Source organism: Melozone crissalis, unplaced genomic scaffold (assembly GCF_028551555.1).
Source record: "Melozone crissalis strain CALT ecotype California unplaced genomic scaffold, PUWL_Pcris_2 ptg000006l_1, whole genome shotgun sequence".
Classification (NCBI taxonomy): Eukaryota; Metazoa; Chordata; class Aves; order Passeriformes; family Passerellidae; genus Melozone; species Melozone crissalis.
Window position 1 is genome coordinate 45,667,761 of NW_026535784.1, and position 24,922 is coordinate 45,692,682.

The following is a 24,922-nucleotide window of genomic DNA, read 5'->3' on the forward strand; positions in this document are numbered from 1 at the left end:
CTCTGAAAACTGATCTGAAAGAATGCTCCCAAAGTCTAAATTTATTTGCAAAACTGAAGTCAGTAATGACAGATTCAGAAGGTGAAAATGTTATTTCTTCATCTGTAGCTGTATTTTCAGCTGGTGACTTCCCACAGGCAGCCATCATTCATTCAACAAAATCAACTTGGCACCCCTTAATCAAACAAAATACATTTAACAATTTAAACAAAAGACTGAGTTTTCACTCGTTACTTAGTCATAATAGAAAAGAGGTTAGTTTAATGTCACACTGGCCTAATTGATATGCATTCAGATTTTATAGGAGGTATTCAATTAATAATTTATTTATTTAATATATATGTTGCTTGAGCGCGGCATATGTCAATATAGAATTAGGTTGTAAATTTCAGACATTTCAGACTAGAATTTCTACACTTTTTACTATTAAAGGAAAATGTAGCTGGCTGTTGTAAAGGTTCACCCTGTATACAAGGTGCCACAGTTAGAAAAAAAGTTCTTTTATTGCTTAGGCTGACCAGATACAAAACAAAGCCTCCCATGCAGAGCCTTAGATTGTACCTAACCCAGGTAAAAGAATAAACTAAGCCCATCTGTTTCTGAAGCTATGTCACTCACGCTGATTTTCCCAGTACTCTGCACAGTCACCAAGATATTCTGTGTTTGGGAAGAAAAAGAAATTCGCTGGAAACCTCCTGCAAATGAAACCCAGCTGCTTAAGTACAATCCCAGATGTCTCCTGCACCGTGTGGCTTTGATAGATTAAATTGAGCATAAGAAAGAGACGAAATATTTATGAAAATTAAATTTGCAGTATGCATGTCAGTGAGCCTGAAAAACATTTTTTTCAAGTGAAGACAGGAAACCACATTTTTCACCCAATCGGCTTAGGTTGGGTTATAGTGCTGGTATTCATGGAGCTCCTGAGGTGCTTAAGTTTCATGCAGACTGCTCAGCTTTTATTCACACCACTTATCCCAGGGACCACAGACACTGCCTCTGACACCAGTGGATCAAACATTCCTAAACAACAGGCTCAAATTAATTACTACGTTTTACTCCCTATCCACCAAAGTTCAGTATTTCAAAGGCTGGGAAAAAAGCTCAAATCCCACTGAGCACTCTGGGTAACAAAACTGTGTACTGGACACCAAATACTGCTGGGACAAACAAACACTCAAGGGAATGCTGTCAGACACTTAAGCAAATTCCTACATCCTGACACATCATCAGGCTGTTTGTTCCCCAAAATGTCACACTTGTATTGGCTTTCTCAAAAGAGAAGTGGAGGGAAAAAAATGTATTGTGGCAACAGAGAATAGAAAGAACAAATTAAGGGAACATTTACAATTAAGTGAAGCCACAGAAATGCTAAATAACTCCATTTTTACAATGTTTAATGTCTTGCATAAAATCTGCAAAGACCCACCTGACATCTCTGGCTCCCCACAGTCCCACTCTTGCCCATCTCAGTAGATCTGTTATCACTATAATAAGCTCTTTTACAGAACATGACCAGGTTTTCCCTTCCTATCCATTCCTAAATTTCATCCATTGGCAAACAACTGTCTTGGAAAGGGTAGCATTCCCATTCAATATGCTCTTTTCTCTCCTTTGGGGAACTGAGAAATGCAGAAAATTTTTTTAGAAGGTAATTTTTATGATCATTTGGCACTCTATTACTTCAAAATCCTGCCTGATTGATACAAATATCCTTTTGAATACTATGACCTAATACTCACAGATGTGATCTTCTTAGCAAAGCAAAATTAGTACAAAAGGCTAATATTTATACTGTGGATTAGTAATAAGGGGGCTGCACTTCTCGGTGCAGCTCACTGAATGTTTTTAAAACAGAAACCAGAAGGTCATTAACTTCAGCAAAGCAGGAACAGAGACAAATCTAACACTTCCCATCACCCCTGTGCTCCTTAAACACCTCCTGAGTGCATTACAGGGCCACCGGATGAGCCAGGACAGCAGAGCTGTCCCAAAGGAGATCAGGAGTTTATTTGAAGAAGCCCAGCAAGCAGCATTTCCCAAACTCTCTTTCAAAAGAGGAGCAGTGAATATCCTATTTCCTTTTCATGGAATGTTTATATGCTATGGCTCAAGTACCTTTTGCTGCCAAGCCAGTGCAGAGACACATTTCAGCACAGGAAGAACAATACATTTGCTTAGTGTGCACGTTTTGACTCATACAAGAATACATTGTGTCTGAAGCAACAGCCCAAAATCTGCTGAGAGATGACCAGTACCACTGCAATAGCACAGTAACTCCATTGATAAACATCATAAACATCAGCAGCATTAGAAAATATGTCCAGTACAGTCAGTTTCCAGTGTCAAATGCTAACAAATAGAAGAGCTTCAAATAGAGGTTAGTAAAAAGAAAAGATTGTCCTTAGTCTGGATAACTAAACCAACACACTAGCCCTGTTTATTTTTTAAAGGAATTAAGTCTCCATTTCTGCAAATTACTCAAGGAAGACAGTAGTCCTGTGAGTCTCAAAAAGTCCATCTAAGTTTAAAATCATGCAGGTCTTTTAAACACTTAATGGCTATTTGGGCTAACACATGGCACACCTATAAGTATTCTGCTTTCTAGTGATGAATCTGGACCAACAGGCATTCAAAAATCACACAAGTGAAGTGTCTGACACACTGCAAGACATGTCAGGCCTTCAAACCCAGTATCTCTGTCCAGGTGAGGATGGGTGATAAACTCCAATTCACAACAAGTGGTGCAAAGCACATTTCTTAGGGCCTGAGTTGAACCACATCTCCTAAAAAAACAAGGAAGGAGGGAATGAAAGAAGGGAAGACCCAAGTATTTGCTATCTTCCTTCCAGGTATGATGCTGAAGAGGTGAGATTTCGAGCATCTGTAATGTTCACCATAAGCTACTTTTGCTGCTGATTAATAGTGAGAGAATAATATCCAGGGGTACCATACAACAGCTGCAGTCTGAACCTCCTGAACACAGACATGGTTATGCATTTAACAGCTGGGCTCAAACTTTAAGTGCATTTTCCTGTATGGTAACTAGGATCAGTTTACAGTTGAAAAATTATTATTTTAAATGCATGCTGTACAACTACACCACACAGCTACCTCTGGAGTAACACAGCCCAAAGGTTACCTATCCGCATGCTTCCCACATCATCCTTCAACTTTCAACAAGCCAAACTACGTCAGGTCCTATCTCCTAATTCCCACAATTTTAACCTCTAAGTCTCTGAGTGTTAAAAATGCATCAAGGAGTAACAAATGCCAGAGGTGGATGTGGAGGCCTGGCACTTCTCCAGACAACAACCAGACTAGCAGGTGAACATGAACTTATTTTGCATTACACCAAAGTACAGAATTGCCTGCTAAATCCCTTAAACAGTGAGTGAACTAACAAATAATTATACCAAAAATTTTGTTGCATCAGATTTTTGCAGTTTCCAGACTGCAAAAATAATTTATAATTACCTCTGCTCAGAGTCTCTGTGGCTTTGGATCCATTAATCATGAAGGCTGATATGTCACCCCACAGTGTGAGGCTGGGGTACACCAAGAGGCAGAAGCTTCTCCTTAAAGACAAAACTGCTCAGCTTTCTCATGCTTTCTCCCCCTATTTTTTACAAGTGCTACACCCTTTCATTCAGAAAGACTTCTCTATGATTTCCACACATCACTTTAGGACAAGGCTGCAACACAGTCAACTTCTGACAATTTAAAAGATGCTCATTTGTAGCATAACTCGGGACGCCACCAGTGGTAGCAGAGGAAGATGGAAAAATCTGCCAAATCTATATCCTGCCGGCAAGATGGGCAGGAAAATCTCAGGATTTTTGTAAAGCTCCATTTTTACAGTTAGTTATGGCTTACACTTCATTCCATGTATAGGACTGATACAGCTATGAAGTGACAGATGCAAAGGATTTAGGCCAAAACTATGATTTTGCCCCAAAGCTCAGCCTCTTATGAAACATTTCTTTCTTTCCTTTTTTTTTTTTTTTGGGGGGGGGGGGGGATGACCTTTGCTCAGATTATGGGATAAAAGAGAGTTTTTAAAACAAAGAGGCAGGATTGTTAAGAAGAGCTCTTGTCACCAGTTTCCTTGACAGCACATCCCTCTAAGCTGCATCATTGAGCTCAAGTAAGCATTTTCCCTAATCATTCAGTTAAATTAGCTTTTGGCCTACATTATTTATGATTCAGTTTTCAAACAAACATTACCTTTTCTGACCTAATTTTTGAACAATTCCTTCAGAAAAAAATCTTCTTAAGTCTGAATTCCAGCCTAAAAATTACCATCAGTAAGTCTGCAATGCAGGATAGAAGCAGAAAACAGTGCTCAGCCCAAAAGCCTGAACGTAAGAGCCACAGTTCAGTCTGAGTGAACTGCTCTGCTTTTCTTCCTTACACTTTGATCTCAAGTTTAGAGAAGATTAAATTCAGCCAGAAATGTTCCAACAGACAGACATGAGCAGCAGCCAACACTGGTCACAAACAAACCATGTCAAAAACATTTCAATTCCCTCCAGGATAAAACATAGGCCTTGTAGACATAAGACAAGTAAGGTCACATGTGAACTGGAGGATGAGGCTAGCATTCAAAAATGTTCTTAAGAAATGGAAGAAATGTTTGGGAGAAGTTGGGATGCTATTAAGACAGTATAATACAATATTCAGTCACTGTAACAATGCACACACAAAAGTGATTGCACAAATGAAGAAATACTCAGGTCTGAGTTCTGTATTTTGAGGAACATACAGAGAGACTGAAAAATGGACAGCAAATTTCAGCAAAAGTAATACTGGAGGTACTCAGGACCAGTAGAATAGAATTGGTTTGAACTAGCATGAAGACAACCAGGGTACACTTAAGACTAATTTTTCTAGAGGTGAAAATAAGGAGACGCTGGAAATGATTTCCAGGACCCTGTGTTCTCCTCATCACTGAAGGGAAGCCAAATGTTGGTAAAAGTATGTATGTGTATCAGAGGGATTAAATAAACTCTTGGCATCTAGTGCAAATCAGTCACTACATTAATGATCTAACTATATCTGATTTTAGTAAACATGTGAAACCATCAGGATCTCCCCAGGTATATGCACAGGCAAAAGGCAAACTCCACAGGTGAGCAATTCATGTCCTCTCTGGGATCATCCTGCAAGGAAACAGCTTTGAGGGGATAAAGAATAGATGTATTTACTATGCAAATTAAAGCCAGAATTAATAAACCTTTAAAAAATTGTGTTCTCAGCATGAGGCATGGCCTGAATTACTTAGAAGACCACTTAGTTTCATCTTCAACTCTCTTTTCATAACTATTTCTGGTCTTGAAACTGACCCATAACCCAAAGGTTAGAAGGTAGCAAAGTGTCATCATTATTTTTTTTAATTAAAATGTAATAAATACAATTATACAATGCATAGCTAACCAAGGGGTTTCTTTCCATGGATTTAGCTCCTAAAATTATCCTCAAGCACTCAGCTTCAATTGCTATCACTTTGTCTTTCTTTATTTGCTGAAAGACTTTGGGCTGGAGCTGCTGAAAGCGCCTTGGGGAAACCACTGGGCACTCCCTGGCAAAGATTCCCCAGCAGAGGCCTCTCTCTCTCTCTGAGAAGGGCTGGCAAACAAGAAATACACAGTCCTTGGGAGAGAAAAAACCCTGTGCTGAACAAGATACTAGCTGCATTTCCTAAAGAAGTTTGCACAAGTGCTCAAAAACCAAGGAGAATTTTGACTCCTGACTGCCAGGAAGTTGGGAATGTATTTCAAATGCAAACAGTGAACTCAGATGCAGCTAGGTTTCAAATTACTGGGAGTCTCCTACTGACACTTGTAATTACACTGTTGATAAGAAACTGTATCTGAGGATTTTTTTCTTCTGACATAAGTTTTGCATGCTCATATTTGTGCCTAAAATTCTGCAGAGAGGGAAAAATCTTGGTTTCTTCTGGACAACCTAAGTTTTCTGTGCACATCTTTCAGCAGCCTACTGTATTTCTTCCACATATCTGCCTAATCTGCTTGCAGATGCTCCTAAATCAGAATACATACTATTCCCTTGAGGGTCACTGCACTAAGATTCTCAGTATCTTTAGGAGCACATTATTTTGGTACGGATAAATCTGAGGATAATCTGGGACTCCCCTTGATTTCAAGGGATCATGCACAAAGAAAAGTTTCAAAGCATCCAGCCATCAAAAATTTAAAAGGGAACAGAGAACCTAATAAGTCTCAGGTGCATTTCTGACTCCTGGTTTCAGGGAAGTTGATGCAGCCCCAGCTGCACTCTGCACTTCGGCAGCAGAGGGTGCTGCCACAATACCGAGGGCCCTGCAAAGATGCCCAGGACTGGCCAGTCAGGTGTGACTGCAGTTTGTCCAGAGCCTCCATGTCACACAAGCATCACTTAGGGAGAACAGTACCAGTTAAGGGTTTCACACTCGTTTTTCAATACCGCCCAAAGTCCATACAATTTGTCCATCCCATGCCCAACTGTGTGGCATTCTCACTCCTAAGCCTCGTACACAGCTTCTGCAGTGATGGTTGAAAACGAAGTCAAACACTAGATAATAAACACCAGTACAGCGGTTTTGTGATTCAAGGAGAGGAGGACTGATTGAGGACTGCAAACTTGAATCTGAACTGCACACACTGTCACACTTGCTCAGGGCTCCTGCAGAGCAGCTGCTGCTCAGATCCTGCTCTGCCATCCACCACGCTCTCCCCAAGCCCAGCTGTTCCCATGGACACTGCACCCACTTCCCACCACATGAAAGCTTCCAGGACAAATGGACTGCACGAGTGGCACTGCTGCTTCTTCTGCTCCTTAGTTTTAGTGTATCTCACTAAGGAAGCCAGAGCAAAACCTTCTCAAGCATCAGGAAAACTCATGGTTGATGCTGAAGGGCTGTAGGTGAAGTCACAGAGTTTACCTGGTTAGTTAATAGAGCCAATTTATGGAGAAAAAGAAAAAAACTTCCTTGATATGCCTATTTTTTTCTCCTTTCAGATGTGATTATCATCTTATTCACTAACTGCTTCATATTGCAAACATCTAAGCCAAAACATCCAGGACTGTTTCATTAAATTATTTACCCCTTTTCAAGAGACGCCAAGCTTAACAGAAAATGAGTCTTCAGTGACAGTAATTTCATAGTTCTTCCAAAGAACATCAATACATGAATGAAGCACTACTGTAAACACATTTATAAATTCCAAAAAAACTGTCCCCCAAAAAAATCAGCTCATTTACTGGGCCCAGAAGTTGTTTTCAAATGCAGGTTTGTAGGTACATTTCAGATCCTCTAATACACTCCTCATTTTCATCTCTATAATGAATAAAGCTGCTATGATTCTGCTGTCAATCACAATTCTGCCTTACTGCAATCTGTTTACTGCCTCCTTTTCTTATTAGCCTTGTCAAATTTTTGCATCTTGGTGACTAAATACGTCATTTTCCCTTACAATTAGAATGAAGCTGTCCTGCTAAGACTTAAACGTGAACAAATTCAGTCTTCCTACGAAACCACCACTACGCTGCCTAAGTCTACAGCTACTAATAAAAAAAGCCCTCGCTGGTAAAAGGTGCAACCAAAGAAAAGTTTCAAAAAGCATAAGCCTGAAACGCTCGAGATTTCTAAGGGCAGATTTAATGCAACGCATCTTTGAAACTTTTTCATTGGAGCGGTGCAAGTTGCGCTATCAGGAAGGGAGCAGCAGCGAGAGAAGCAGGGAGAGAAGCAGCTCCGGCCGGCTGTCCCGCACGCCGGGCGCCTCGGAGCATCCCCCGCACCCCGCCGGGCCAGCACGGCAGCCCGCAGCTAAAATCCTCCCCCCTCGCCCGTCCGCGGCACCTTCCCCTTCCCGCCGCCCGCTCCCCCTCGCTCACCTCGGGCGCGCAGCCAGCCCAGCTCCGGCGAGAGCCGCGCTCCGGCCCCGCTCCGCCCCGGCCCCGCCGCCTCCCGGCCGCGCCCCCGCCCCCGGCGGCTCCTCCGGGCGGGGCAGGGCCGGGGCTGGGCTCGGGGGCAGCGGGGCAGGGCCGGGGCTGGGCTCGGGGGCAGCGGGGCAGCCCCACCCGCCGGGCCGCACAAAGGCACTGCCGGGGCGGCCGCTGCCGTGCCGGGAGAGGCGCCTCGGGCTCGGCACAGCCCCAGCACCGCAAGGAAGCCGGAGCCGTCCCGCCAAACGCCTCCGGGCTTCCGCACATCAAACGCTTCCTCTGGCCGGGGAGGCGCCGCAGCCGCGGAACGCTCCGGACCGCGACCGTGCCCGCGCAGAAAGCGCTCGCCGGGAGCCGCCGGTGGCAGCCGGGAACAGCCGGGAGCCAGGAGGAACCGGGAGCTCCGCTCCTGCCCGGCGCGGCTTCAGAACGGGCACACTCCCCGCGGCTTGTCACCGGGCAGCTGCTGCGGACACCTTCTGAGCTCGTGTCATCATTCACGGACTAAACGAGCCGCTTCGGTACTTGCGAAGTGCCGGATTTCCCTGTAAGCCTGTTCGGGAATCAGCCGCGCACAGGGATTTAACCTCACCCCTCGCAGTCACACTTGCACAGCAGCTGTTTCGCCCCTCCGCCGGGCGCACTCAAACAAAGCCACCTCATCTATGGCCAGGGTTTAAGCCACCTCATCTATGGCCAGGGTTTGTAGACCTCTACACCAGCAGGTCATCAGTGGATGCGAACTCACAGAATCACAGAATCAATTTAAGTTTGAAGAGACCTCTAAGATAGTCAAGTCCAACAGTTAACCTTAGCACCACCATGTTCACCACTAAACCACATCCCATAGTGCCACATCCACACAGCTTTTGAACCATCTACACATCTGCCCCTTATGACAGGAACAAGTGTTTTAAGCAACTGTTACGCCATCGAGTAGCAGAAGTATGTGCTCTATGTTCTTGAGCAAAATACAGGTGAGATCCTTAAAACGCCCTAAAATGCAGCATTATGATGGGAAAATTTAAAAACTGATGTACCATAATAAAAAGAATCTCCCAACTACCACTAAGCAAAAAAAAAAAAAAAAAAAAAAAAACCAAAAAAAAACCCCAAAAAACCTAAGCACAGGTAAGCTAAATATTTACAATTAAACTCTGTATCGAAATATAGTAAAAATTAAAGATAGCACTAAAAATTTTGTCTATAAGAATGGGAAAAGTAGGGTTTTTGAGTAGTCAGGTCACTTACAACAGTGTTTGGTCAGTTTGGCACTGATACTGGACTGCTGTAGTTTATAGAAGCCTGGCATCTCAGTGGGTAAATTCCGCTACCATGCTTCAAATGGTATTTTGTTTCAAAAAATCCCCCTGAAATTTTCTGGGGAAGATCAACATCTTTGATGATGCTTAGCAAAATGGAAATCTTTGGCCACCTAGCAGCTCTCAAACAACAATTAGTAATAAGAGAATAAAATTCACTTTTATGTGACTGAGAGTAATTTGGCCACAGCATTCATAAACCATAATATCCTAATAAATATATCATAATGGAAATAAATATATCAATAGGTATCATAAATAGAAATAAATATAAATATATCATTAAGTATTATAAATATAAATAAATCTATCAATCGATACCATAAATATGATAAGCATTGCTCTCATCTTGCTAGTGATTAGTGGAATTTTTTTCTCTCATCCTTTTGTTTAAAACTCTTATTACCTGTTTGATTATTACCCTGACTAACATTGCAACTGCAACGGAGACATTCATTTCTATACACATGAATTGAACACATCATTTGTGTGGATTTAGTAATTCTGTCAATTTCTCAGTCTTTCTCACATTTTCATTGCAATATATGGCAAGAAAGTAACACAGTAGTGTCTAAACGATTTCTTTTCTAAAAGGAGTCCTAATTACAGATTTGCTCCATGCAGATTAGTTTTCATGGTAAAAATTACCTTAGTTTTAAAATTCCTATTTAATCTACATGTTGTCTTCAAAAAGCATGCTAGGCATTTCCTTCCCAAAGTCCCATACAAAAACGTGTTAAAATAATGCTTTGTCATCTGCTGACACCATTTAAAATTCTTGTTAAGAAAATAAAAATCCCAAGTTGCCACTTATCACACATTGAACATTACAGAGCAGACCACTCCTCCCATGTCAAACACAGGATGTCACTCCTATGACCTTTTTGACTGCAAGATGGAAGATTATCACTGTTTTGGACACTTGGGATGGGCAGCACAAGCCTCAGCTGTGTGACCCTAAAGAACTTTGATGAATTCAGAGCAGCAAATGCCTGAATCTGAAAAACTGCCATTGAAAGTATGGGGAATCCAACCAAAATGCTTTTAGGATGTCAGCAGAATCAATGCATCAAGGAAAGGAATTTCTTGTGCAGACTGGAGCAAGTGTTTAAAATCAGTGCCCAACAGGTGTTTGTTAGGATGTGGGTGGCAGGAGGAGTCTTTTAGAGTCAATGATGTGTATCTGTAAATTAGGTGGTTCTTTGCACATCCATACTGGGTACATGGATGTCAGGTGATACTCTCCTTTAGGACAGTGGCCAAAAAGAAAGCGTAAATTACTTTAAGACACACCTTGATCTGTCGCAGACATCTTTTCATTAAAATCCTTTCTTAGGATTTTTCCTGCTGAAGCTGAGAAGTTTCAGCAACCAAGTGTAAACAATGGTTATCTGCTACTGTGGAATGCAACAGGTGGATCCGTGATTGGTCTCCTGTGGATGTTTGGATTTACTGACCACTCACGGCAGAGCTGCTCTCGCTCTCTGCCGAGACACAGATCTTTGTTATCATTCTTTTCTATTCTATTCTTAGCTTAGCCTTCTGAGAAACCTTTTCCTTTCTATTTCTTTTAGTATAGTTATAATGTAATATATATATCATAAAATAATAAATCAAACCTTCTGATCATAGAATCAACATTCTCGTCTCTCTCTCATCCTGAAAACCCCTGTGACCACGGTCACATTGATCACTTTTTGAAGAAAAACAAGGTGGTGGGGAAACACAATATGGTAGCTCAGGATACCATTGTCATGAGCTTGATGACAGAAGAGGTTTCATCTCCTGTCTAGTATTCCAGACTTTCACACCTTACTGTGAAAAACACTGTCCCATGCAGCAGAGCAAAGAGGTGACAGCACAGGGAAGGGAAGAAAGAGGTCTCCCTGCTCATGTTTCTGTTCAGAGTTCAAGGTGTGAGCTGCAACTAAGGGATCTATTTTTGTTGTGCCTTTTCAACGAGGAGATGGACACTCCTGTTACTGTTAAAGCACAAAGCAAAATAAATCAATGAAGCAAGCAATAATGTGGTGTAATTACAAGGTCTGTAGGCAGGCTGTCAGTGTTCATGGATCTTCCCCCTCAATCCTAGGGAATACACCAGTATTGTACACTTCCATATAAACAGTGCATAAGAAAGCAAAAGCATTGCAAATTATTGTCCTGAGGAGGGACATTATATTTCTAAAAACTAAAAGAAAATTTTCAAGTCATCATAAGTGTGGGAAAAAAAATTCCCATCTTAGAGGATGACATCATTGTTTCCATAGTTGTTAATGTTGTCAATGATGTAACGGTATCTTTTATTTCTTCCTGCTAATTATGCTATTCCCCTATATATTTTGTGTTCTGTAAAAGCTCTTTGCCCATTAAAATCCTTTTCTAAGCAGAAGCACAAATCAAAAAGTCTAAATTAACAACATTTCATTGCTGCTCTCTTTGTTTTCCTAGATAAAAAGCAATCCAGTGCTTAAACTACAGTAATATTCACAAATGGGAGGCTCTTCCTTCAGATGAAACCCACTTACATCTGCTTTCTCCAGGAAAGCTGGCAGAAATGAATTCTTCAAGGCATTATTCTCTACCATTTTTTTTCACTCTGTGGAGAAACACAGCATCCCCCTTCATGGAGCACAAACTCAAAAAGAATAAAAAAGATGTTTTCACTCCACTTTGAAAAATTGAAGCATTCAATCTCAGCGACAGGCAGACAACAGAAGCTGTGACATGCTTAGAAATCTCTGAAAAGACTCTTAAAAAGGTACTGGAGATGTGAATTGAACCTCTTTTACCCAATTTTCCTGCCTCTTGCCCAGCTCTACCAGTGGGGATGGTCCCCAGCAGCCTGAGAGGAGCCGCACACCCTGGCCCCTGTGCAGGGACAGCCACTGCTTGCGCAGCCCCCCTGCCCTTGTGGCCCAGCTGAGGGTCCCAACCAGTATTCCAGGCACGTATTCCTCTGGGGTTTGTCTCTCTTTTTTTTCCCCTAGAGATGTGCCAAAGTTTCCCCTCCCCTCTGACGTGCACACACCCCCTTTGGAAAGGGTAAAACAGGAGCGAGGGAGAAAATCCCATAACTTGTCCAAAGCACACAAGGATGATTTGTGTTCTCACTTATGGGGTATGACTGTCACTGTTGATCTGCTTTCAGGCCTAGATTACATCTGATAAGGGCTGACCCTATTTGAGTATTCACACATTATGCACTCACAGAGAGCATGTGGACACAAAAGTCCCTCAGATGTTCTGGGCATCAATCACGCTCACAGCGTGGAGGCTGCCAAACTTTTCTTCCCTTAACTCGGGAGAGGAGAGGGTAGTCCAAGACTGACTTAATAAAGTTTAAAGCTGTGCCACAGTATATTTGGGGCCCATTGTCTTCTAAAAGTGTTCTTTTCAACAAATTCTCTGCAGTTACCACGGGCAACAATTCGTCTTTAACAAATTGGGGCGGACTGTGTGCAGACTGTCGGGAGGAGGGGAAGTGAACAAAAGGCTTACCAGGCCCATTAAATAAAAGCAAAACAATCAAAACTCTTCTGTCTCTTAGTTGCCCCATATCTACAAAACCAAAGTGGGTTCTTAAAATTATTCCCAAAACCACAGCATTTTCAAAACATACCTTCAGTCAAATCACTTCCTTCAGAACTCGTGAATCTATTGTTCACCACAAGCAAATACTTATACTCATTACCACAAATTAACATGTACTTTTATAAAGAATATACTATAAACATCACTGATGACTAAAACAGTTCTTCTGTTGTAATGACGGATACCTCTGTAATGACTGACACATCTTTTCCAGTTTCATAAGAACTACAACTGGTTTTATAAACCACCTGTTTTTTTCTGCATGTTCATTTGAAATTGTGAGAGTTCAGAGGAAATAGGAGCACAGGCAGGTGATTCATGTGCTTCTCCAAAATGTATTTACTAGTGGGGCCTTTCTTTATTTGTAAAGTCTAAATTCTTATGCAGTATCATCCTTACATGTAAAACTAAAGTCTACAGTATGCAGACTCCCATGGAAACAGACAAACTGCCCAAATAAGCCACCATACCTAGCTCTCAAACACCTTTTATTCCCCATATATATAGACTACATGAAATTACTACTCTCAAAACTAAGTATGATTTGGTTTCCTAGATCATGCATTTTAACTCCAAAACTTATTTAGGCTGTGTAAACTTACTTTCTACTACAGATGGCTACTCCAGCAGAAACAGTAAGCTAAGGCATTTTTCTCATGTGACTCGAAGTAAATAAGTAAAACATGCAAATACTCATCAACCAAGGCCTTGGACAGGATGTCCTGAAGAGTTCAGTCTGTTTTCTCTTTTCAGTTTTAGATGCTTTTAATAATGGAAGGTTTGTTGCTGCAGTTCACAGTATGATGCATCTTATCATGGGGAGGTTCTGCTGCTTTTCCAGAGATTGTTGAGGCTTTTTCCTTCCAATGTAGGGCCACTTAGTTATATACCAAAAGTGACTGACCCTTGAGAAAAAGAAGTAGCACACTGCCAGGAGAGGTGAAAAGAGCTTTGGATTAAAACACAGGGAAAACTATGTTGAGAAGGATGTGGTTTTCAGGCACGATACCCAAGATGATAGCATGGAGAAATCCACTATCAGTTTTACTGAGATTTCATTGAAGCCATTCACAGCAGTAGCACAGACACTCACTGCCTTTGGGAGGTACATTTCCTAGTGAGAACCTTCTGTGGCTGTGCACTATGTTCTTTTTAAAATACCAGCAGCAACCATCCATCTTATCACGTGTGGGGATCAGGATATGGTATGCTAACTAAGGGCTGAGGTTCAGGTCCAAGTGTCCAGACTATAAAGCTGTGTTCAGTCTTAACTGAAGGATTCCTTTGAAAGATTTCTGCTACACAGCATTCAGATCACAAAATTTAATAAAATAATCATCCCAGTAAGAAGGCCTGCCCAGACTAATATGATTGAGTCCATGGTTTTTTTTCTCCCTTGGTTAAAAACTAACCTTTAAAACTTATAATATTTTGATGGAAAGAAATTACTTTTGTTCTATCAGTATAAGCATACATACAAAGACACACACTTAGATGTTCATTTGTTGGTTTCAAATGTCATTACCTTTGAGTTATTCTATGATACGAATAAAAGCCCGTTACTCTGACAAGCTGGATCAAAATCTAAGTGTGTGAGGGAAGCCTGTACCTTTAGCTTTAATAAAGCTCCTTGCTAGGCTGACTTTATTTGGATAAGGACCCAATCATAAAAGTTAATGGGGTTTGCACATGTTTGACCCAATAAACCAGGAATCAATATTTATAGGGGTTTTGTCATGTGCTGCCTGATCTTGCAATGAGAGCCTGCACATGGTTCTTCAACTGGAAGTTGTCCTCACAAGGTGGGTGCCACACAGCCACCTGATATCAATGTATCTAGCACAACTACCACTGCCACAGCATCTGCAGCACCAGCTGCTGAGCCAGGGCTGGCTTCTGGCCAGGTGTCTCAGACTGTGGCAAAACAGAACTGTTCCTAGCTACAGAAGGTAAAGGCTTCCTCAAAAGGTCACATAATTTAGCAATCTCTGTGCTGACACATCAGATCAGAGCAATAGCTCAGTTTGTCCATATTCCTGTCTCCAATAAAAGGTATTTGCTTTTTATTAATTTTTAAATGCATTGCTTTTTAATTTCATTGGGATGTCTCCTGTCTTTTATTATGTAAAAGGTTAAATGGAAGAATTCAATTTGCTTCTTCTTTTTATATGTATTATTTTATTTTCTGTTTTCTGTCTCCTCTTATTGAAGTCCTCTCTAGCCATCCCCCAAATTTTAAGTTGCTTGTTCCTCATGGAGATGGTTCATCTCATATTTTATCACCCACCTGATCATGCTGCACCTTTTTATCAGCTGAGGTGTCCTGATGCAAATGCAGTGTTCTTGGAGGGATGTGACACTCACTGACAGTCACTTTCAGAAATCAGCTCTATCTCTTGTTTGGAGTAAAATGTCTTATTCACTTTTTTCGCTGCAGAAAGATTACTTTGACTTGTTCAAGATGAAAAGAAGGATACTTCTTGTACTCAGATTTATTTCAACATTCTGGAAACATACCAGGATTTTGTATTTGACAATGTGCACTTGCCAAAAATACTTTAACCTGCATGCTTTTATCAAGTTTAGGAAACCTTTTTCAGTTTGGCTCAATTCTTTCTGATTTAAACTAATATAAATAATTACTTTTACTTTCCTTGAAGTCACTCTTTCCTGCAAAGGCTAACATACCCAAAACCACTTTGAGAAGTAACTTATTACTGCCTTCCTGGTGGCAGGAGCAGCATGTCTCACAAATCTCCATTTCTCCTTTCCCTCAATTTTCCAAAGAATGAGCTGCAAGAGGACAGATGATTGGGTACAGAGGGGAGGAGTACACTAAGAGAGCTGTAAGTACCCTCAAAAAATTATTTTAATCATTTCACACTGTTTTTTCAGGGCTTTTATAACTGAGAAAAATTATACTAATGAGTGCATAAAAATAATAATAATATTTTTATACCATGAAGTGTTCTCAGCAATTACATTACACTTGAGTCTCTTGGTACAGTATCTTATCAGTACATAATTTCATATTTCAGAAGTTCTTTTCAGCACAGTTTGAATCAGCCTCCAAGCTATTGTCCCATGCAGTAAATGGACAAAGACAGAGATTTATTAACCCCACTCCCAGCCCAAAAGCATGTCTGATGGATTTGGAAAGTATCTTGTACATTCAAGATAGGCATCTGCCAAAATAAATCCTACTCTAATGCTTGTTGAAGGTATTTTTTCCCCCCTCATACCTCTTTACTCATTACCAATTTCCATTTGAAATAACTTTTCTTTCTGAGAAGAACTGGTTCCTGTGTTTACAACTACATTGTAGTTTTCTGTAAGTTTAACTGCAAAGCAGATCACTCTGAGGAATCACAGTGGCACACTCATCTTAGGTACCCAGCTCTCCAGGGAGGTTACCTTCATAATATACAGCCACTGTTCATAACTTTCCTATCATTACAGGTACACAAAGACCACAGAAGCCAACCAAACACTTGGAAAGTAAATGCATTTTGTGACTTATTGTCATCAAGAGCCCGGAAAGGAGGACTTGGCAGCAACATAATTCTTATTTACAGATTTATCACAAGTGCATGATAAGAAAAAATCACCCAAAACAAAAACAAAACAAAGAAAAGATACCCAAAGCAAATCAAACTTCACTCCATTGCTACTAAATTCTGTGTGTTACAACACAAGACAAGTCAAACCTCAAAGCAGTCCCTAATGTGATGTGGATACAACATGACTGAGGCACTTCTGACTGGTATGATGAGCTTGAAGGCAAGTAGGAGCTTGCACAGTCCACTGACCAACAGATTTTTCAAGTAGTAATTTCAGTATTACTTAATTCTGCAATATTATTAAAAATAAATCTAAATTTGAAGACACTGGACTTCTACAATATCCCTCCTTTTGGAGGACCATATTGTTTCCTTGCTTGTTGTTTTGTTTTGTTGGGTGTTTTTAGCTAAAATGCCTAAGACACTAAAAGACCATTTTGGCTTTGCCACTTTAAATGAGTAGAGAGCTTCTTTAGCCCTTCCTATTACTTCACCTGTCCTCACTTACAGAGCACAGTTGCTTGAAGGCTTAAGATTTTTTTTGTGAAGTAACAGTTCATGATAATCTCATTAAATCCTTTCTAACACTTTCCAGTTCATACAGGATTTCCTTCGCCAGGGCGAGTGGAACAAGGATTGGCTGCTTAAGCAATCTCTGTGAAAAAAAAAAACCAAACAAACCAAAAAACAAGAGTCACCCAAACCCCTCCTCACAGAGGAGAGTGCAGGGGACCAAAGCTCAGCCCCAACCAAGGGGCTGGAACAAATCCAGAGATGCTGCAGCTCTTTGCTGTTTCTCTCTGCAGCTGAGAAACCACATTAGAAGTGTAATCCCTGATTTCTTTTGCATGTAAAACAAACCATGTGCCAAGCAAGCTCCTCTACCTGTAAATCATTCTGTTTAAATGTCCAAAGCTCCTCTCTCTGCTAGCCTGGGAAGTACTCACTGCAAAGGAGTTGTGTTCTCAGGGAGAGGCTCCATGACCAGGCTGGCTGCTCACACATCAGTGCCATTCCCAAAAACAGGAGACAAACCTCCCCAGGGAGAATGGACAGTGTGAAAAAGAAAAACAGACAAAAAGAGACCTGACTGTTTTATAGAAATGCCTTCTATCAGATGATACAAGCTGTGTTGTGGGTGTCCTGAAGGCATTTCCAAGGAGAGGGACCTCCCCAGAGCAGCCTTGGGTGCTAAGCACAGGCAGTGAGGCACCAGGAGCACGAAAAGCTGGGACATCCTAAACAGCTCTAGAAGGAGATGTTACATCAAAATGGTCAGTTTCCATTTCACTGCATGCTGTCTCATCAATAGCAGTTTAACAGGATTTTTCCCTATCTACATGCACTTAAATGGCAAATGCACATTTCCTGCTCCAGCTGCCAAAAAATACTTTTTCAACCTGCCTGACTAAAACCACCCAAAACATGCAAAGCAAAATGTGTAAGACAGTTTAAGTTCTGTAGAAAAGGCTGGCCAGCTCAGGTATCTGGGTAACAAATATTTTTATAGGCCTTTCAGTGGCTCAAATCCAGGACAGCTCTGCAGTGATTTATTTCTCCAACAGCTTCTAGGGTGGCCTATGTAAAATTAGCTGGTAATCACAAACCAGGCCCCTGGTGGGCACGTTCCACACCCAGAGCAGCAGTGACTGGTGCTCCCTTGCTGAGGGTCACAGGAGAAAGAGCAAGGGCTGAGGGGGGAATGCTGGATATCTCATGCTGTCGGGAAGAATGGAGCTGAGCATCAGAGCATTATGCTAGAACTTTTCAGGATCAAAGCACAGTTCATCTTATCTAAGCCATAAATGTGTAACTTTTTATGAATGCCCTGCTAGTACTGTGAATAAGCATTAAGTACAGTTTTTAAGAGTTATAGAGAATTTGTTATCCTAAAACCTACTCCCTTAAGAGCACACAGCATAGGCTGTTTGCAGTCTGAGTTGCTACAGCAGTTCAGAGTTTTTTAACTGAAAATTGTCCCTCTATCTCAGTGCAGAAGGGAGCAAATATTAACAGCACAACCTGTGTATTGACCCTCGAGGAAATTTCTGATGCCTGAGAGTTCACTGATTAGGACTTTCTACATAACCACAGCACCTTATTTATGATAGAATTGGTTGCACATCCCCATGTACTGGAAGTCTGCAAGTCTTGTCATAACCTTCTCTGCTGCAGGGCCCCATCTGGGCACGGCCCTGGCCTGCAGGCTCCAGCTCCATCCACAGAACAAACATCCAAACATGTTGCAAATTCTTTTTTCCTGCCTCCAATGCAACTCCAGCCACCTCAGCCAAAGCATCCAGCCAAGACAGAGGCTAAAGCATAGTGCTGATAATTTTTGTTTGGCTGAGATGATTCAGCAACACCCACATGGTCATCTCATGTGTTGAAGCAACTCTGGTGTCATCACTGTCTCTCAATGACTTTAAACCATCACCAAGCTGTGGGAATTCTCATACTCTGATGAAAGCTAGAAATTAATGGGAGATTCCCAAATCTTACATGACAGCAGCTGCTTTTCTTCAACAATTTCCCACTATCTCTAAGAGAAGTAATTCAGACAGATGTTACAGTTTTATGCTCTCAATTCCTATTATATTCGCTCAGGTCCAACAGAATAAGTTCCTCATATCTAGGTTCAGTTTCACCATGTTTTTAATTCATTTTGGCTGATCTATTTTTGATATATTCTCTGGATGCACCTCCTTAAATTGTGCTAATTTAGTTCCCTGGCTGTAGATTGTATGTTAATCCCAGCACTTGCAAATATTCAGATGGAAAATAAAAACTAGACACTAGAAGTCACATGCTTATTTAAAACATGTGGCTGGACAGTATCAATATGACATAAGGATAGTAGATGAAAATTAACCTGCAATTCTGTAATATCATCAAATAAATCGACCTGCTAATGAAAGGAAGCACATTTCCATAAGAATTCGAGTGGTATCCAAGTAACAATTCCATGATGATACATTTTCAATTAAAGAATTACAATAGACTACACTTATTTTTTCTCTCTAATGTTAGGTTGTAATTAATTATTGTACGGGCAGCTGAATGTTAACCTAGAGCTTCTGTTCTTTGTCTTGGTAGCAACTGGGAAATGTTTTCAAGGTCAAATACTTTTACTAAGAAAGATACTTGCACTCCAAATTTTAGAAATTATCGCTTTTCTATTATCTGGTTGCTTGTTTTTACTTATTTTATCTAGTTAGAGAAATATTAACAAAATCTATGAGAAACTCTGCCAAACTGATGAGTGAAGAGGAGTGTACCCATTCATAACAAAAGCAGGTCTATTTATTGCTATTCTGTACCCAAAAAGGCTCATGTTTTAGAAGGCCACAAGATATGAAAAACAAACTCATGGTTATAAGAAAGTAGAGCCCTTTAGTGAGTCAGTGTTGGCAGGGGGCAGACAATTTATTAACTGTCCATTTACAGTGACAAGATCCTAAGTGCAAGAGCATGAAAATTAAATTCAACAAGATCTTTAACTATCTTATGTGGTAATTTCATATTATATTCTCTCACAACGTATCACTCATTAATATTTTGGTACCACAAAATGTTCATATTTAATCAAATTGCAAACAAAATGCATGACATTCTAAAGATTATTTTCCATATGCCACTACATATCTGTCAATAAGTACATTCCTGAGTTTTGGTCAGATGGCACTGATGCCTGAGGGGACAGGAACAGTACACTGTATTGTTAAATTCCCCACTAAGGCTTGGCTTCAGTAATTCAGCTTTCATTACAAATGCTAAAATTCAGTAGTAACTGAATTTAAAACTCAAAAAACCCCCACCTCTACCCCTACCCACTTAGAATATGTGAAAAATGTTTTTCCTTGAGCTTGACAGGAAAATGAAAATAAGGGAGGGGTGGAGGAGAGAATCAAGATACTGTTCCCATTATGCAGTATCTGTGGAGGGATTATTTCAAGTTAGAAAGCTACCAAGAAATGGAAAAAAAAAATTCTTACATGTTAAACAGTAGTTCCTGCTTCCCATGAAAGCCATCTGTTCTGTGTATGTGCATGGTTTGAAAGACATTCCCAGGATTGTGTCAAGCCAAAGGAATCCCCACTAGAGTTACAGAAATATAAACTCCCTTCCCAGTGGCAGGAGAGCGCTGAAATGCAGCTCTGAGGACGTGAACAGCTCCACCCGCCTCAGGACCACAACAGCCCTGCTGGCATTCCAGGCATTACGTGGGATTTTCCCATCTGATATTGGGTTATGAGAACTGCAGCTTTAGCAGGGATAACATTGCAGTACTTTGAATGAGAAATTCTTCAGATGAGTCTAAGGCAAGAGCTCTGCTCTTCTCTATTGCAAAATGGCATCATCACCCTTTCTCCCATTTGCAGCTGACATGAAAAATGCCTGGAAAATATTTCTGAAATAGGATTAATTCCATAACACCGTTTTTGCCATTACTAATTTTAATGGGAGTGGGACATGGCAGAGTTTGAACAATATACTTGTTCCACATTCATTTCCAAACTCTGGAAAGGGGCGTTGAAAACAGAAGTCTAACAATTAATACTTGTATAAGAAGGACAATCCTTCCTGTGGGCCTGGCATTTTTGCAGTCCCTTGTCTACTACTCATCTGAGTTCAAATTGCAATTATTTTTCCTAGGGAGCAATTAAATACTGCTACCAATGTTAAGCATAAACACAACTCTAACTACAAGCAACGCTCAGATGACTTGCTCAGGTTCAAGGGTTCACTGCACATGAATATCCATAAATACCACTGACAGCCTTAGCAGTATAATGAACTTTGCAGCAACTCATGCAGGCAGGCTACACAATACAAGAACATAATGCCCCAACCTTAAAGCAAGAAAGAAACCTGCAGAAGCAATTCTGAGCTACTCTTACAGCTGAAACAGCGTGTTCAAGGACTATTTAAGAAACGGTCCAATCTTGTTCATTAAATGTTCATGCGTTTATTGTTTTTTAAATCATTGGGTAGAATGTAGAAGTAGAACTGAAGGAAACATGAACTTTACGTAAAGATGGTCAGGTCCACTGATTTATCACGCCAATTAGCAATGTTTTCTTACCTCCATTAACTTAAACATGCAGCATTACAAGTTAAACACCCTGGGCTTTTTAAGGCACCACATAATATTTTATCTTTAAAGTGCTTACATTTTTGTCTCGCAAACACTGGCCACAGTATCACACAGCCTCCCATAAGCAGATATTTCTGGCATCTCTTGAAATGCATGCCCTGCTCCCAGCTCAAAGATCAGGTCTGTGTTAAAGAAACAGTCTGTTTGAAATCTAGAGAATACATTTAAATAATTGGTTTTGTTTAACTTCACTATTTTCTGAGTTGTCAAGATGCTGCTCTTCTACTTCTATGGAGCTACAGCACAAGTAACAGAGGAAGCTGCTTTACAGATCTGCATACTTGGTAAATGCTGCTAGCAAAAGCAAGCACATAGAAAATACAGCATATTTTCAACCAGATCCAGGTTTTAGGAATGCTGAGGGTTCATTAAAATTACTTTTAAAAAGGCTTATGAACTTGGAAGACGCATGGGGTTTAAGTCAATGGTGGTTTTTCATGTACAAACATTAACAACTATGTCCATTCCTATCTTCTTGAGATTGACCTGGTAGGAAACTTTTTCAAGATGCATTTTGCTACTTTTCAAGTCACACAGAAAGCAATCACATCCATTTCTCTCTTCTGAAATGTAATCACTTCTTACAAAACTTGTTACAAAACTAGAGTGAACTGCCTGAGACCTCCTCTATCTATTCACAGACCAGTCAGCTGGGCTTAGCTTAAACAGCCTTCAACAGCAGCTTAAAGCAAGATAGCTGAGTTTACACCAAAGCAGATGAGGAGCACTCAGTAGTCTTCCCACCTCTCTTCAGGCAGTAATCATCAGCAGATAAGCAGTAATGGATTAAGACCAGCACATCTGTTCCAGCAGCAAGCATCTGTCTGTATTCTACTTTATCAATCTATGGAGCTGCAGTTCCTCACTGTAAGGGAACTCAGTGTTAATATCTATGATGTCTATCAGGCAAACTAATAATTTTCAAGCCCCAAATTTGCAAGCCCCAAATACAAGCTAGGATGCCAATAATAACAATTTTTTTACTAATTTTCTTTCTTATATTTAACATTAAATGAGCAGCCTGCTAAAGTTAACAGATCCTTCTGATCTTGACTCAGTTTACTTATTGATTGGTGATCATACACCAAATCTCCACAAACATTTACTATATAGTCTGACCAGCTTTACTAACATCTACTCACACATAAATACCATGGCATATAATTAAAAAATTTCTTATTTCTTCTGTAATCCTGTCATGGGCAATATCTGTCATGTTTGTCAGATTGATCATGATGAAAGACAGCTTTTTTCAATGTCAGCTTTTCTTTTTTTCCTCTGTTGATCAATTAGGCAGTTCCTCTGTAGAGATCTAGAAAGCTGCTTCAGCCACCAACCAACCTAAACCAGAGATGCTAATGTTTTTTTTTTGGCCACAACAGGCCTCACCTTCATGCAGGAACACCCAGAAGTCATGTTATTTATGCAATTTACTCCTCTCTGCCACGATGGGGAGAAATCCTGTCTTCAGTAAGAGGATGGATGGACACCTCTCTGAGAGCCTCCCAGAAGAGAACATGGCAGGGAAGGGACCACTGTTCATCAGCACATCTGGCCTACCCAAGAGCACACAGAATTTTTGGAGAGAGAAAATTGGGGTCTAGATAACAAACTGAGTGATTCAGCCCCTGCTGATCACTAATTTTAAGTGAAGAATGAGTTTGTAATTCTAGGAAAAACAAATCAATACCGTGGCTGTGCTGTCTGCATTTTCTGTCTCCAGTGATTGCCTCTTCAGTGCTTCAAGTTTCTAGGGGTGGTTTTGGCAGTCCTTTTAACATATCACCTGAAAGCTGATCCTGGTCTCCTTAAAACCTCTGCAAGGGGTTTTCCCCAGACAGATGGAGCAGTTACCACGAGCCTCTTCAGTGGCTGCAGCAGCATGACATGAACAGCTTAGTCCCATCTTTTCCTTCTTGTTCTCCAGAGCTACCCAGCCATACTCACCTTCGTAAAGGAGGATCTGAGTGAGGTATTTATCATTGGTGTAGGGTTGAAAAGCCCTCTCACCCTGCTAGGACACAGGCTATTGTAGAGAAGGTGGTGCTACCTGCTTCCTTCACACCTCTGTGTTTGGACACGTTTATAACATAAGGCTGAAAACTGACAAAATTTCATGTAGCTCTTTGAATATCCCAAGTCCTTCTCCAGTAACTAAAAGGCTGTGAAACCACTGATAGTATTTTGCTTCAGGGCTGATATGTGACAATTATTAAAATGATAGACTGAGATGGTGCTTTATGCATGGATGCAATGAATTTATTAGCACAGGATGCAAATCTTGTCTCAAAGCTAGAGGCAAGCAGAGAGCTATCTCAAAGGAAGAGAAAGAGCTGGCTAGGGAAGAGGCCCTGCACTGGCATCCCACTGTGAAACATGAGCCATCCACTGGCCAAATGTGTTCACTCTCAGTGGCCAGAGTGTTCGTGACCTCAAATCCCAGCCAAATATTGCACAGAGGATAATCCTACAATAACACTAATATATTCAATAAGCTCGCTAATGTATACAATAAGCTCCCAGAAGTAACTAATCCTGCTTTTAAATAACTAACTAAATGAATGAATGAATAAATAAATGTTCAACTTGTTAAAGTCAGGCACAAAGAATAAGTGCTGTTTCTCAGAACTGTTACCAAATCAAGATGTTTTTTCTATGTTTCCTTAGAGGCAATTGTTTACTGTTTTTAAAAAGCAGTATTTTAAAATAGGAGTCCAAGTATTAAAGCATAGTCGCCATAATGTTTAAAAATTTTACTGCAACAAAGGATATTTAATTTTCAGGTTACATGTTGGTGCTAACAGCCTGCCACCATCAGGGGAAAAAACAAAAAGAAAAAAGAGTATACTAAACAACTCCTCCTAGGACAAAAATTATATGCACTGAGAATTTGGATTCAAAACCTTGGCATTTTCAGATACTCATTACTCCATGAGCCAAACAACTCCAAAATGTGTTCTTGTTCAAAAGCTCCTATGTTGCGTAATTGAGCATCTTGATTCATTAACTTGGTAGTCTTGATCATAATTCTTGATAAATGGACCCATAAAGGCCTTGACAACTCTGAGGAGGTTTTTTGGTATTTTTTCGCCAAAAATGTTACTGAAGCAGGTAATGATAAATTTAAGGAAGCCACCTAACAATACCTTAAACAGTTTAAATCTCCAGTAAGACTTTAGGACAGTCAGACCTTAAAAAAGGTCTTAAACCTTGCAAGAGATGACAAATAAATAAAAGTCAATAGCTAGCAGTATTAGAGATTCAACTCAATATCCTCACAAAAAGTCATGAGCTTTCACATCTAAGTCGTATCAAGAATCAGCTCCAAGCAAAAATCA